Source organism: Ranitomeya imitator, chromosome 3, assembly GCF_032444005.1.
Source record: "Ranitomeya imitator isolate aRanImi1 chromosome 3, aRanImi1.pri, whole genome shotgun sequence".
Taxonomy (NCBI): Eukaryota; Metazoa; Chordata; class Amphibia; order Anura; family Dendrobatidae; genus Ranitomeya; species Ranitomeya imitator.
The window spans coordinates 452,881,148-452,897,493 of record NC_091284.1 but is presented as its reverse complement, the minus strand read 5'-3'; positions in this window follow the sequence as shown (position 1 = coordinate 452,897,493).

The window sequence follows — 16,346 nt, the reverse complement described above, 5'->3', positions numbered from 1 at the left end:
CTCCAATCCTGCCCCATGTCTTTCATTCTGCCCTGTGTCTCCAATCATGCCCCGTATCTACATTCTGCCCATGTCTGCAATCCTGCTCCATCTGTCTCCAGTCCTGCCCCCAGTGTGTCCAGCATCTCTGCCCCCAGTGTCCAGCATCTCTGTCTCTGCCCCCAATGTCCAGCATCTCTGCCTCTGCCCCCAGTGTCCAGCATCTCTGCCCCCAGTGTCCAGCATCTCTGCCCCCAGTGTCCAGCATCTCTGCCCTCAGTGTCCAGCATCTCTGCCCCCTATGTCCAGCATCTCTGCCCCCAGTGTCCAGCATCTCTGCCCCATCAGTGTCCAGCATCTCTGCCCCCAGTGTCCAGCATCTCTGCCCCCAGTGTCCAGCATCTCTGCCCCATCTGTGTCAAGCATCTCTGCCCCATGTGTCCAACATCTCTGCCCCCAGTGTGTCCAGTCCTGCCCCCAGTGTGTCCAGCATATTGCCCCCAGTGTGTCCAGCATTCTGCCCCAGTCTCTCCAGCATATTACCCCCTGTGTGTCCAGCAATCTGCCCCAGTGTCTCCAGCATGTTGCCCCCAGTGTCTCCAGCATGTTGCCCCAGTGTCTCCAGCATATTGCCCACAGTGTGTCCAGCATCTCTGCCCCCAGTGTCCAGCATACTAGCCCGAGCCCCCCGGGTGGCCGCCCGTTCGCAATAGTAATAATAAATTCTTCTCACCTGTCCTCGCTCCTTCGGCGAAGCTCTCTCCTCGCAGCTGAAGCGCGCACTCACTGGCGACTGACAATGACATCACACGCCGGCGACGTGCACGGTGCGGCTGAAGGCAGCTGCCAGCCTCCAATTGGCTGGCGGCTGTTAGCTATTGATGTGCGGGCGTGCGCCTGCACATCAATAGCATTTAACTGCCGCAGCGCCGGTAGGGACCCGGTGAGCAGATGAAACAGGGCCCGATGTGGGCCCCCTCTGCCCACCTGGCCCATACTACGCCAGTCAGGGCAGTAATGCCCTGATAGCGGCGGGCAATCTGAGCGGTAGCCCAGGCCCCCCACACCACTGGGCCCTGGGCTACCGCCCAGATTGACTCTATTATGATCCGCCCCTGTATATAAGCATTGTTAGCATGGAGACATAAGAGGAGTAAAGTACACTGATAAAATTAGGGTATGTTAGGAATATAGATAGAAATTAGCCTAATAAACTCACCAAACTGCTGAGTATAAAAACAATATATCATGAAGCTGAACAGATATAATTGACAAAAAAAGCTTGCCACTTAATTGCAAAGGAATACAGATAATTCGTAATTTATTAAGTAAATTCAAAAGGAGAAATGAAATGCTAAATAAATAACATTCAAGACTAGATGAAAGAACAAAAAAAAGCTCAAATGAAATCAAATGCCTTTCAGCTGACTTGGAACAGAAACACAGGTCAAAATGTTTGGTGCTTTGTCATCTATGTTGCAGATGTTCTAGCATATGGTACAGCTATCTCTGACTGAACAATGGACCAATGGGTCATTTTTCCTTTGGATGATATTCTGTGAAGTGGATCAGCTAGAAAACTGCTGTAAGCTAATTTAACATGTAAACATGTAGTTAAGAAGCATTTTCAAATATCCCTCAAGGAAATAAATACAAATCTGTCATGGGTTCCCTTGAATCATCCATAATATGAAAAATGCACAAGCAAATATGGACCTTTTAACAATATTTAGGTACAGTATTCTGTATCAATAATACTATAATACATTTTTACAAGAATAGATATTGGCATCAAAATAACTGAGCTGCAAATTCTCTACTTCCCTTCACATTGCCTAAAGGTACCGTCACACTAAGCGACGCTGCAGCGATCTAGACAACGATCCTGATCGCTGCAGTGTCGCTGTGTGGTCGCTGGAGAGCTGTCACACAGACAGCTCTCCAGCGACCAACGATGCCGAAGTCCCCTGGTAACCAGGGTAAACATCGGGTTACTAAGCGCAGGGCCGTGCTTAGTAACCCGATGTTTACCCTGGTTACCAGCGTAAACATAAAAAAACAAACACTACATACTTACATTCCGGTGTCTGTCCCCCGGCGCTGTGCTTCTCTGCACTGAGTGAGCGCCAGCCGGAAAGCAGAGCACAGCGGTGACATCACCGCTGTGCTTTCCGGCCAGCGCTTACACAGTGCAGAGAAGCAGAGCGCCGGAGAGGACAGACACCGGAATGTAAGTATGTAGTGTTTGTTTTTTTTTACATTTACACTGGTAACCAGGGTAAATATCGGGTTACTAAGCGCGGCCCTGCGCTTAGTAACCCGATGTTTACCCTGGTTACCAGTGAAGACATCGCTGAATCGGCGTCACACACGCCGATTCAGCGATGTCTGCGGGAGTCCAGCGACGAAATAAAGTTCTGGACTTTCTGCGCCGACCAACGATGGCACAGCAGGATCCTGATCGCTGCTGCGTATCAAACACAACGATATCGCTAGCCAGGACGCTGCAACGTCACGGATCGCTAGCGATATCGTTTAGTGTGAAGGTACCTTTAGGGTTAAACAGCCACCACCTGCATGACCGCGCAGACTGGGTCTTTTCCGTAAGCAATCTTCCGCCCCCAATACCCTGCCACATAAAACCTAGGAAAAAACAAAATCCAGCTCACCATACCGACATTCCCAAGAGCTCGGAGCACGGAACCGCTGTGTCAGGGCGTGGACGAACAGGAAAGAGAAGGAGATCCAGCTCAACGAAATAGTGAAAAATCCATAATTTATTTCACTTAAAATATAGTGAAAGGACAAAACATCAGCATACAAAAAAATTAAAACCAAGGTCAACGCGTTTCCGGTGACTAAGCACCCTTAATCATGATACCTGGTACAAGACATGTCTATACTTTTATACTAGTATCCGGTCATCACTCCAGTGTTGCAATTGGTAGAATTGTCTAATCAAGCAAAAATAGGCACACATGATAATGGAAGCAAGACAAGCTTGATAGAAAGACAAAAACAAATGTTTTAGCTAAACAGAAATGCAGAGAAAACAGATATAGCACAAAATACAAGGACTATATACAGAATGAAAAAACGAAATGACATTGCAATAATCATTAAATAAATCCAAGAATATGATAGTAACATAGTATGTACAGTGTCATATGTCGTGAACCCACATAACAATATAGAAAAAAACTATATTAGTCAAGAAAAAAAAACAAAAAAACCATCCTTAAATAGACACAAACTCGTGTGAGTTCTTGAGAAAATAAGACATACATGTAAATCTCGTAATGAATAGAACTACAGAATTCCCTAGTACCTTTGAAAATAGCGAGCTCACAGACTACCATAGATGGAAAAACAGAACAGTCAATGGCAGGAATCTCCCAAACAGGGAGCTGTAACAGCCAAAATAGGTTGGAGCAAATAAGTAAAAGCACAGCTGCAGACGCCGTGACAATGTCACAGCGGCCGGCAAGCAAGGGGAAACAAAAGGGCAAATTGATAGCTATTAGCCTCACAAAAGAGTCGTTAATTATACGGGAAATATAAACTACAAATTTAGTTATTAGATGTCAGAAAAACTATATTGGTGGTTTCACACTTGCGTTTTTGTCTGCAGCGTTTTTTTTTCAAAAAAACGCATGCGTTTTTTTTCCTATATTTAACATTGAAAACGCATGCATTTTTTTGTGTACGCGTTTGGTCGCGTTTTTTGACGCATGCGTTTTTTTACTGCATGCGTTCATTTTCTGAAATGCTACTTGTAGTATTTTTAGAAGCGTTTTTGGGACCAAAAAAAAACGCATGCGTTTTCATGCGGTTTTTTTGGGTCAAAAAATACATGGGAGTCAATGGGGACGCATGCGTTTTTTTGTGCATGCGTTTTTTGCGGTAAAAAACGCATGCGTTTTTTTATTAAAAAACCAGAAAACACACTGATATGCCACCCCCCAACATAAAGGTGATAAAGGGAACCTAACCCTACCCCTAACCCTACCCCTAACCCTAACCCTAGCCCTAACCCTAGCCCTAACCCTTGCCCTAGCCCTAACCCTAGCCCTAACCCTACAACTAACCCTAACCCTAAGGGATCCTAACCCTACCCTTAACCCTACCCCTAACCCTACCCCTAACCCTAACCCTACCCCTAACCCTAAGGGATCCTAACCCTAACCCTAACCCTAATCCCTTTATGGTTAGGGTTAGGGGTAGGGTTAGGGGTAGGGTTAGGGTTAGGATCCCTTAGGGTTAGGGTTAGGGGTAGGGTTAGGGGTAGGGTTAGGGTTAGGGTTAGGATCCCTTAGGGTTAGAGTTAGGGGTAGGGTTAGGGGTAGGATCCCTTTAGGGTTAGGGTTAGGGTTATGATCCCTACCCCTAACCCTACCCCTACCCCTAACCCTAACCCTAACTATTTCTGTTTATAGTGGTTTTTTTACTTTATTTTGATGATTGGCAGCTGTCACGCATTTCTCAGCATGTGTTTAAAAAACGCAAACGCATGTAAAAACGCATGTAAACGCGTCAAAACGCCGCATTTTTTTCACCACATGCAAAAACGCATGCGTCAAAAAAATGCAGCGTTTACATGCGTTTTTTCACCATGCGTTTTTTTGCGTTTTTTACCGCAAAAACGCACCCCAAAAAACGCCAATGTGAAACCAGCCTTAGTCAAGAAAAAAAAAAAAAAAATTTAAAAATTGGAAAAGAAAAACCTAAATAAAGAGAACATATTAGTAAAGAAAATTATTTCTAAAGAAAAACTATTTCTAAGGAAAAAAAACAAACAAACAAAAAAAAAACTATCCTTAAATAGACACAAACTCGTATGAGTTCTTGAGAAAATAAGGCATACACGTAAATCTCGTAATGAATAGAACTACAAAATTCCCTAGTACCTTAGAAAATAGCGAGCTCACAGACAACCATGGATGGAAAAACAGAACAATCAATGGCAGGAATCTCCCAAACAGGGAGCTGTAACAGCCAAAATAGGTTGGAGCAAATAGGTAAAAGCACAGCTGCAGACGCCGTGACAGTGTCACAGCGGCCGGCAAGCAAGAGGAAACAAGTGGAAACAGAAGGGTCAATTGATAGCTATTAGCCTCACAGAAGAGTCGTTAATTATACGGGAGATATAAACTACAAATTTAGTTACTAGATGTCAGAAAAGCAACTTCATTGTTTGTAAACCCTCAAAATACTAATAAAAGAGCATGAGATCTTTCCTTTTGTATAAACCATGTGGAATTCTTGTTCCGAGTTTAAAGATCCACCATGATTCCCTGTTTCTCAGGGTCACCTCAATGTCTCCTCCTCTAAATGGTTTATGAATTTTTTCAATCGCATAAATTTTAAGTGACTCAAGGTTAGATTGATGATGATTAATAAAGTGTTGTGAAACTTGTGAAGTATTCCTATTAACACTAATATTTTCAACATCATAAATATGTTCACGAATACGTGTTTTTAAAGACCGTATGGTACTCCCCACGTATTTAAGATGGCATGCCATGCATTCCATGATGTATACCACATTTTTGGTGTTACAATTCATGAAAGTCTTGATGGGATAAACATTTTGATTACTAGCATCAGTGAAATTGTAGCATTTACCCGAGAATTTGCAAGTTTTACATGCCATCGCACCACATTTGAAAAAGCCTTTTGTGCTGAGCCAATGAGAAGGTTGTGCCGAGTGGGCATGAAGAGAACTCGGAGATAGACTAGAGCCTAAAGAGGGGGCTCTTCTAGACACAATTCTGTATCCGTTACGCAAAATTTGAGCTATATCAGCATCTTCCTTAAGAATAGTCAAATTATTAGTCAATATTTTCCTGATTGCATTAAATTGATTACTATACTGGAAGACCACAGTGATTGGATTTTGAGGAGATAAACTTTGGTTTTGTTTACTATGAAAACGAGGTCGTCGAGCGACAATTTTTTCTGCTCTTTTTAAATGCCAGTCACTGTAGCCTCTCTGCACAAGTCTATCCTTTATGCCCTCGATCTCTTGGGAGTAATCTTCCAGTGTGCTACAATTACGTTTTGCTCTTACCATCTCCCCTATAGGAATACTTTTGATAGTATGTTTAGGATGGTGACTGTTTGCACGCAATATTGTATTCCCTGCTGTGGTTTTCCGGAAAGTGGAAGTAACAATCGGGGTATTAGGTATCCCCTTTAGTTTTAAATCTAGAAACTCTATACACGTGTGGTCTTGGCGTGAAATAAATTTAAGATTGAATGGATTGTAATTTAGATAGTTTGTTAAATCCTGTACGGTAGATACATCAGAACTCCAGATAAATATCAGGTCATCAATGTATCTACCGTACCATCGTATACAGTCTTTAAATGGATTCTCATCATTATATATGTAAGATTCTTCCCACCAACTCATAACCAAATTGGCAATGGAAGGTGAGTATTTGGCACCCATTGAGACACCACTGGTTTGCATGAAATATATTTGGTTAAAGCAGAAAAATTTGTAGTCATGAGAAAAGAAGTGACCTCTATAACATAAGACTGTAAATCTACGGAAAAATCACTATACTTTTGCATGTGAAATTTAAGAGCAAATATCGCCACTTCATGTGGTATAGAGGTATATAACGAGGTGACGTCTGAAGTGATCCAAGAGAAATTAGACTGCCATATAAACCCCTCCATGAAATTCAGGACATCGGTACTATCCCTAAGGTGCCCAGGTGTTCTCTGGACGAGAGGCTGGAGGAGCAGATCTAACCACTCTCCCAGCCTCTCACCCAGAGACCCAATACCCGACACGATCGGCCTCATGGGTGGTGGGTATAAGTTTTTGTGGGTCTTAGGTAAGGCATACAGAATTGGAGTTATTGGATTAGCTACCTTGAGATAGTCACTTTCTTTTTTGTTAAAAAAACCCATACTGAACCCTTCAACTATAAGATTGAAAATTCTGTTCTGTATTAGTGCAGTGGGGTTAGTGGACAGGCGCTTGTACACAGTCAGATCTGTAAGCATATCATTGACCCAGGTGATGTAATTAGCCTTATCCATTACAACAACTGACCCACCCTTGTCAGAGTTTTTAATGACAAGGTCATCATTATTTTGTAGTTCCTGTGATGCCTTCTGTAGCCTAGGCTTAAGGTTGCTACTGTGCAAGCGTGTATTACGCACACTTTCAGAAAGGCTCCTCAACTGAGACTCTATCACATTTTGGAATCTGTCCATGGCAGGTTTGCGTGCCTGAACAGGATAGTAATTAGGGTTAGGCACTTTAATTATATTTTTAGGAATGAATGAATCTACATTAGCCTCTAAACTTTCTTCCTGTAAATCTGATAGACACATGAGTGACAGTTGATCTGAAAAATCGAGAGACCTGAAATCATTACTTTGGGGGTTGATGTTACATTTTTTCTCTGTTGAATCATCCTTGAAATGCAATTTGAGAGCAATATTTCTAATAAATCTGTTCACATCACAAATTGTGGAAAAAAGATCAAAATTGCAACTTGGTACAAAATTAAGACCATGTGATAAGTGTTCTAATTGGTCATCTGTAAGGGAAAAGGAAGACATGTTAACAACATTAAAATGTCCTAACGTTGACGTCTGAGATGATATCTTGAAGGATTTCTGTTTGCTTCGATGTTTCCTTCCTTTTCTTCGATAGACCTTCTTCTGTTGATAAATGGGGGTTTGCTTTTCTTGAAATAGGAGTTTTTTGCACTCTGTGCAGGTTCAGAATCTGAGTCTTCTGTGACTCCAGTTGAAGTGTCCAGATCAGACGAACTAAAGGTGACCTGTCTCCGCATGCGATTTCTGTAGGTGCGGTTTCCGTGGGGTTTTAAGATACATTTATGCGGTTGATTCATTTTATCCCACCCCCCCCACTCATAAACCTGATCATTGGCATAGTCATAAAGGTCCCGATCCAGCTTGCGTTTCTTCATATCCATGATGGTTTCTTCTGCTTTAGAAATTTTAGAGTTACTACTGGTGTTGATAAACTCATCAAATTGTGCCGATGTCATTTTATCCTTTGCCTCCTTGGTCATAGCTTCAATATCTTGTTGCAGTTGGATCAGAGAAATTTCCTCATATTGCACTATCAGGGCAATTAATTTCAACGAACAATCAGATAGAATTGTGTTCCATTCTTGAGAAAGCTGTGCTTTTACCTATTTGCTCCAACCTATTTTGGCTGTTACAGCTCCCTGTTTGGGAGATTCCTGCCATTGATTGTTCTGTTTTTCCATCCATGGTTGTCTGTGAGCTCGCTATTTTCTAAGGTACTAGGGAATTTTGTAGTTCTATTCATTATGAGATTTACATGTATGCCTTATTTTCTCAAGAACTCATACGAGTTTGTGTCTATTTAAGGATAGTTTTTTTTTTTGTTTTTTTTTTTCCTTAGAAATAGTTTTTCTTTAGAAATAATTTTCTTTACTAATATGTTCTCTTTATTTAGGTTTTTCTTTTCCAATTTTTTAATTTTTTTTTTTTTTTCTTGACTAATATAGTTTTTCTGACATCTAGTAACTAAATTTGTAGTTTATATTTCCCGTATAATTAACGACTCTTTTGTGAGGCTAATAGCTATCAATTTGCCCTTTTGTTTCCCCTTGCTTGCCGGCCGCTGTGACATTGTCACGGAGTCTGCAGCTGTGCTTTTACTTATTTGCTCCAACCTATTTTGGCTGTTACAGCTCCCTGTTTGGGAGATTCCTGCCATTGACTGTTCTGTTTTTCCATCTATGGTAGTCTGTGAGCTCGCTATTTTCAAAGGTACTAGGGAATTCTGTAGTTCTATTCATTACGAGATTTACATGTATGTCTTATTTTCTCAAGAACTCACACGAGTTTGTGTCTATTTAAGGATGGTTTTTTTGTTTTTTTTTCTTGACTAATATAGTTTTTTTCTATATTGTTATGTGGGTTCACGACATATGACACTGTACATACTATGTTACTATCATATTCTTGGATTTATTTAATGATTATTGCAATGTCATTTCGTTTTTTCATTCTGTATATAGTCCTTGTATTTTGTGCTATTTCTGTTTTCTCTGCATTTCTGTTTAGCTAAAACATTTGTTTTTGTCTTTCTATCAAGCTTGTCTTGCTTCCATTATCATGTGTGCCTATTTTTGCTTGATTAGACAATTCTACCAATTGCAACACTGGAGTGATGACCGGATACTAGTATAAAAGTATAGACATGTCTTGTACCAGGTATCATGATTAAGGGTGCTTAGTCACCGGAAACGCGTTGACCTTGGTTTTAATTTTTTTGTATGCTGATGTTTTGTCCTTTCACTATATTTTAAGTGAAATAAACTATGGATTTTTCACTATTTCGTTGAGCTGGATCTCCTTCTCTTTCCTGTTCGTCCACGCCCTGACACAGCGGTTCCGTGCTCCGAGCTCTTGGGAATGTCGGTATGGTGAGCTGGATTTTGTTTTTTCCTGTATTCCTTCGTGTCTCCGTGCTCGCCTGGACTCCCTATATATATATAATTTTGGCAAAAGGATTTTTTTCACTCTAAACATCAGCATAATTGATTTTGATGTCATAAAATGGACATGTCAAAAAGACAAAACAAAGCAGAGAAACTGTTTGCATCGCTGGCTACGGAGGAAACTCCAACGACCAGTAATAAGGATGGACTACTTGATAACTTATTATCTTCAATGCTCAAAGAAAATCGCCTTTGGTGGGATCTCAGCTCTTTGAAAAACTATAAAGAGAAAAATGTCATCCCAAGAGGGCTGAGAGTGAAGAAAATTCCTAATACTGTGTTTTCCAATACCTTTGTTCAAGAATGGAACACAATTCTATCTGATTGTTCGTTGAAATTAATTGCCCTGATAGTGCAATATGAGGAAATTTCTCTGATCCAACTGCAACAAGATATTGAAGCTATGACCAAGGAGGCAAAGGATAAAATGACATCGGCACAATTTGATGAGTTTATCAACACCAGTAACTCTAAAATTTCTAAAGCAGAAGAAACCATCATGGATATGAAGAAACGCAAGCTGGATCGGGACCTTTATGACTATGCCAATGATCAGGTTTATGAGTGGGGGAGGTGGGATAAAATGAATCAACCGCATAAATCTATCTTAAAACCCCACAGAAACCGCACCTACAGAAATCGCATGCGGAGACAGGTCACCTTTAGTTCGTCTGATCTGGACACTTCAACTGGAGTCACAGAAGACTCAGATTCTGAACCTGCACAAAGTGCAAAAAACTCCTATTTCAAGAAAAGCAAACCCCCATTTATCAACAGAAGAAGGTCTATCGAAGAAAAGGAAGGAAACATCGAAGCAAACAGAAATCCTTCGAGATATCATCTCAGACGTCAACATTAGGACATTTTAATGTTGTTAACATGTCTTCCTTTTCCCTTACAGATGACCAATTAGAACTCTTATCACATGGTCTTAATTTTGTACCAAGTTGCAATTTTGATCTTTTTTCCACAATTTGTGATGTGAACAGATTTATTAGAAATATTGCTCTCAAATTGCATTTCAAGGATGATTCAACAGAGAAAAAATGTAACATCAACCCCCAAAGTAATGATTTCAGGTCTCTCGATTTTTCAGATCAACTGTCACTCATGTGTCTATCAGATTTACAGGAAGAAAGTTTAGAGGCTAATGTAGATTCATTCATTCCTAAAAATATAATTAAAGTGCCTAATCCTAACTATTATCCTGTTCAGGCACGTAAACCTGCCATGGACAGATTCCAAAATGTGATAGAGTCTCAGTTGAGGAGCCTTTCTGAAAGTGTGCAGAATAAACGCTTGCACGGTAGTAATCTCAAACCTAGGTTACAGAAGGCATTACAGGAACTACAAAATAATGATGACCTTGTCATTAAAAACTCTGACAAGGGTGGGTCAGTTGTTGTAATGGATAAGGCTAATTACATCACCTGGGTCAATGATATGCTTACAGATCTGACTGTGTACAAGCGCCTGTCCACTAACCCCACTGCACTAATACAGAACAGAATTTTCAATCTTATAGATGAAGGGTTCAGTATGGGTTTTTTTTAACAAAAAAGAAAGTGACTATCTCAAGGTAGCTAATCCAATAACTCCAATTCTGTATGCCTTACCTAAGACCCACAAAAACTTATACCCACCACCCATGAGGCCGATCGTGTCGGGTATTGGGTCTCTGGGTGAGAGGCTGGGAGAGTGGTTAGATCTGCTCCTCCAGCCTCTCGTCCAGAGAACACCTGGGCACCTTAGGGATAGTACCGATGTCCTGAATTTCATGGAGGGGTTTATATGGCAGTCTAATTTCTCTTGGATCACTTCAGACGTCACCTCGTTATATACCTCTATACCACATGAAGTGGCGATATTTGCTCTTAAATTTCACATGCAAAAGTATAGTGATTTTTCCGTAGATTTACTTATGTTATAGAGGTCACTTCTTTTCTCATGACTACAAATTTTTTCTGCTTTAACCAAATATATTTCATGCAAACCAGTGGTGTCTCAGTGGATGCCAAATACTCACCTTCCATTGCCAATTTGGTTATGAGTTGGTGGGAAGAATCTTACATATATAATGATGAGAATCCATTTAAAGACTGTATACGATGGTACGGTAGATACATTGATGACCTGATATTTATCTGGAGTTCTGATGTATCTACCGTACAGGATTTAACAAACTATCTAAATTACAATCCATTCAATCTTAAATTTATTTCACGCCAAGACCACACGTGTATAGAGTTTCTAGATTTAAAACTAAAGGGGATACCTAATACCCCGATTGTTACTTCCACTTTCCGGAAAACCACAGCAGGGAATACAATATTGCGTGCAAACAGTCACCATCCTAAACATACTATCAAAAGTATCCCTATAGGGGAGATGGTAAGAGCAAAACGTAATTGTAGCACACTAGAAGATTACTCCCAAGAGATTGAGGGTATAAAGGGCAGACTTGTGCAGAGAGGCTACAGTGACTGGCATTTAAAAAGAGCAGAAAAAATTGTCGCTTGACGACCTCGTTTTCATAGTAAACAAAACCAAAGTTTATCTCCTCAAAATCCAATCACTGTGGTCTTCCAGTATAGTAATCAATTTAATGCAATCAGGAAAATATTGACTAATAATTTGACTATTCTTAAGGAAGATGCTGATATAGCTCAAATTTTGCGTAACGGATACAGAATTGTGTCTAGAAGAGCCCCCTCTTTAGGCTCTAGTCTATCTCCGAGTTCTCTTCATGCCCACTCTGCACAACCTTCTCATTGGCTCAGCACAAAAGGCTTTTTCAAATGTGGTGCGATGGCATGTAAAACTTGCAAATTCTCGGGTAAATGCTACAATTTCACTGATGCTAGTAATCAAAATGTTTATCCCATCAAGACTTTCATGAATTGTAACACCAAAAATGTGGTATACATCATGGAATGCATGGCATGCCATCTTAAATACGTGGGGAGTACCATACGGTCTTTAAAAACACGTATTCGTGAACATATTTATGATGTTGAAAATATTAGTGTTAATAGGAATACTTCACAAGTTTCACAACACTTTATTAATCATCATCAATCTAACCTTGAGTCACTTAAAATTTATGCGATTGAAAAAATTCATAAACCATTTAGAGGAGGAGACATTGAGGTGACCCTGAGAAACAGGGAATCATGGTGGATCTTTAAACTCGGAACAAGAATTCCACATGGTTTAAACAAAAGGAAAGATCTCATGCTCTTTTATTAGTATTTTGAGGGTTTACAAACAATGAAGTTGCTTTTCTGACATCTAGTAACTAAATTTGTAGTTTATATCTCCCGTATAATTAACGACTCTTCTGTGAGGCTAATAGCTATCAATTGGCCCTTCTGTTTCCACTTGTTTCCTCTTGCTTGCCGGCCGCTGTGACACTGTCACGGCGTCTGCAGCTGTGCTTTTACCTATTTGCTCCAACCTATTTTGGCTGTTACAGCTCCCTGTTTGGGAGATTCCTGCCATTGATTGTTCTGTTTTTCCATCCATGGTTGTCTGTGAGCTCGCTATTTTCTAAGGTACTAGGGAATTTTGTAGTTCTATTCATTACGAGATTTACATGTATGCCTTATTTTCTCAAGAACTCATACGAGTTTGAGTCTATTTAAGGATAGTTTTTTTTGTTTTTGTTTTTTTTTTTCCTTAGAAATAGTTTTTCTTTAGAAATAATTTTCTTTACTAATATGTTCTCTTTATTTAGGTTTTTCTTTTCCAATTTTTTAATTTTTTTTTTTTTTTCTTGACTAATATAGCTTTTTTCTATATTGTTATGTGGGTTCACGACATATGACACTGTACATACTATGTTACTATCATATTCTTGGATTTATTTAATGATTATTGCAATGTCATTTCGTTTTTTCATTCTGTATATAGTCCTTGTATTTTGTGCTATTTCTGTTTTCTCTGCATTTCTGTTTAGCTAAAACATTTGTTTTTGTCTTTCTATCAAGCTTGTCTTGCTTCCATTATCATGTGTGCCTATTTTTGCTTGATTAGACAATTCTACCAATTGCAACACTGGAGTGATGACCGGATACTAGTATAAAAGTATAGACATGTCTTGTACCAGGTATCATGATTAAGGGTGCTTAGTCACCGGAAACGCGTTGACCTTGGTTTTAATTTTTTTGTATGCTGATGTTTTGTCCTTTCACCATATTTTAAGTGAAATAAATTATGGATTTTTCACTATTTCGTTGAGCTGGATCTCCTTCTCTTTCACATAAAACCTACCCTTGCCAATTATTGAAATTAAAACAAAACACATTAATTTCTTAGGATAAATTGGCCACAGAGGCCATTTTATTGACAAACAATTACATGAATAACAACATGTATACAATTGCATACGTAAAAACCTTGTGGGGAGGGTTCTTGGAGCTAAAAAATCGGATCACAACAGGCAGAAAGCCATCACAAAAATTTAAACCAAAACACTTTTTTACCCTCAGCCGTAACCACCAGCTCGAGGGCACTATGTAACCCATTTCGGGCAAACAAACCCCAAAGCTCCCGGAGTAAACACTCCATCCAGAGCCCATAAACAAAAGCCAGATCAACCCCATAAACATCATCATCAACTCCAAGAACCCCACCCCCCAAACACGAACAGCCCTGACCACCTCAGGCTCGTGAGTGCCCCACCACCGCCACAGCTCTTTCGACACCTTCCTGTAGACCGAGTGCCCACAATCCATACCTATGTCATTGAGATGCACACCATCATCCCTCCAAAAATTGCCAATCCCTGACTTCAATTCGAAATGTCTCACGGCAATAGCCCCTTTCCGAGATACAAAGCTCGACACCGCCCTATTCAGCTTCATCCTGGCCCTATTAATCCCTTTGTGAGAATGTGCCTCGCGCCACTTCCGCCGTGGCACAATGTCTGACCAAACTGTCAAAATACCAGGAAAAGGTACCCATAATCTCAAAAAATCGAAACGGATATCCCGAATCAATTCCCTCACTGGTTTTGCACCTAAATCGTTTCCTCCGAGATGAACCACCACGATGTCTGGGGATCGATCCAAACGAGCGGAGGGAGAAAATTCCGACAACAACCTACACCACAACATACCCCGAAAATCCAACCATCTAATAACCACTTCATCCCTACCAAAACCTAGTTGCCTACCATTCGGTCTAGCATCAGCCCGGAGAGCACCCCAATAAATGAATGAATGTCCAACAGTCCAAGCCAAAAGGGGGGTCCAACCTGGAAAACATAACAACAATTAACACCACGCTATAACTTGCCCCAATCCCCTCGACTCAATGCCGAACACAAGACAGATAACGATTTGAACTCCATCTGCCAATTCTCTTAATCATCTCCGACCCCAAACCCAAACCATCGGCTTCAGATGCAGCCCCAATTCTAAATGAGTGCGACCCGAAACTATCTGGGTTAACACCCAGCAACCCCAAACCTTTTTTTAATTTCGCCATAAATTGAAAACGCGACAAGAAATCCCCTTTTTGGTGTCGTAACAAAGGGCCTGACCTCACCAGCCACAGACTCCAGTACGCCTCCAAACAATGTTGCGGGCACATCACGCTACCACCAATTCTTCCAAACACTACCCGCTTTCCCCTACCCAGCTGATCAGTCTTTGAATGTCTGATTCAAAAAACAATACCTCCCGGCCAAAAATCAACATCTTCCGCTAAAAGACCCCCAGCCTTGTCTTTGTTCAGGACACCAACTCCCCCAAGCGCAAAGCCCAAAAAAATGCTAACAAAAAAGCCAACTGGAAAAGTACCACCTCGAACTGAGAACAACAAATGCTCTCCAATAGAGTTGAGCGACTTTAACTTTTTTTGGATTGATTCGGGTTTCGCGAAATCCGACTTTGTCAAAAGTCGTGTCGGGTGAAATCGGCCGATTATTGCGAAAAGTCGGGGGCCGACTGAAACACGAAACCCAATGCAAGTCAATGGGGAATCAAAGTCGGCAGTGAGTGGAGGACAGGAAAACACCTACAGTGCCCTTTTTATTGCCAAAAACATCAATTCTTATTACTTAAGCTTGTCAATCTAAATTTACTTTATAATAATAATTAGGCATTGAATATTTGGGGTCATTTGGCTAAAGTTGTGGGGGGGTAGGGCTGGCTCAAGATTTTCGCAGGCCCAGGAAACGTGGAATACGTCACGGAGGTGGAGCAGGGAGAGGTAAGTATTTCAACTTTGCAAGTGCTGTGATCCTGAGCAAGCAGGGGGGTCCCACTCATTGGCACTGGCACAGGGCCCCTCATAGTATGGCGGTGTGTTTGATCGCGGGTGGCGCCTCTCACTGACAGAGACACTTTTGCGTACTATGAGGGGCCCTGTGCCAGTGACGTCGCCAACGAGTACGCCCCCCCACCTGATGAAGGAACCTGCACTTTCATCTGCACCTTCCTCTTTGTCCCCATGTAAGGTGGTATAGTATGCGGGAAGGGGAACCTGACTTTCAGCAGGGTCAGATTCTGGCTGTGTAGAGTGCAAGGGGAATGTAGTGGTCTGGGTCAATGTACCAGCAGACTCATCTAGTAGTGGCTGGGCAATGGGCAGGATGAGGAGGAAACCAGATATAGGCCCAAATATTAAAGTAGGCTAAATGCAGTTCAAAATTGGTAACAGGACTAAACAGGCGGCATTGCTTTGTTCAGTGGAGGACATCTGTAATGAGTGGCAGACACAGTTAGTAGGCCCAAATAATAAAGTAGGCTAAATGCAGTTCAAAATTGGTAACAGGGCTAAACAGGTGGCATTGCTTTGTTCAGTGGAGGACAACTGTAATGAGTGGCAGACACA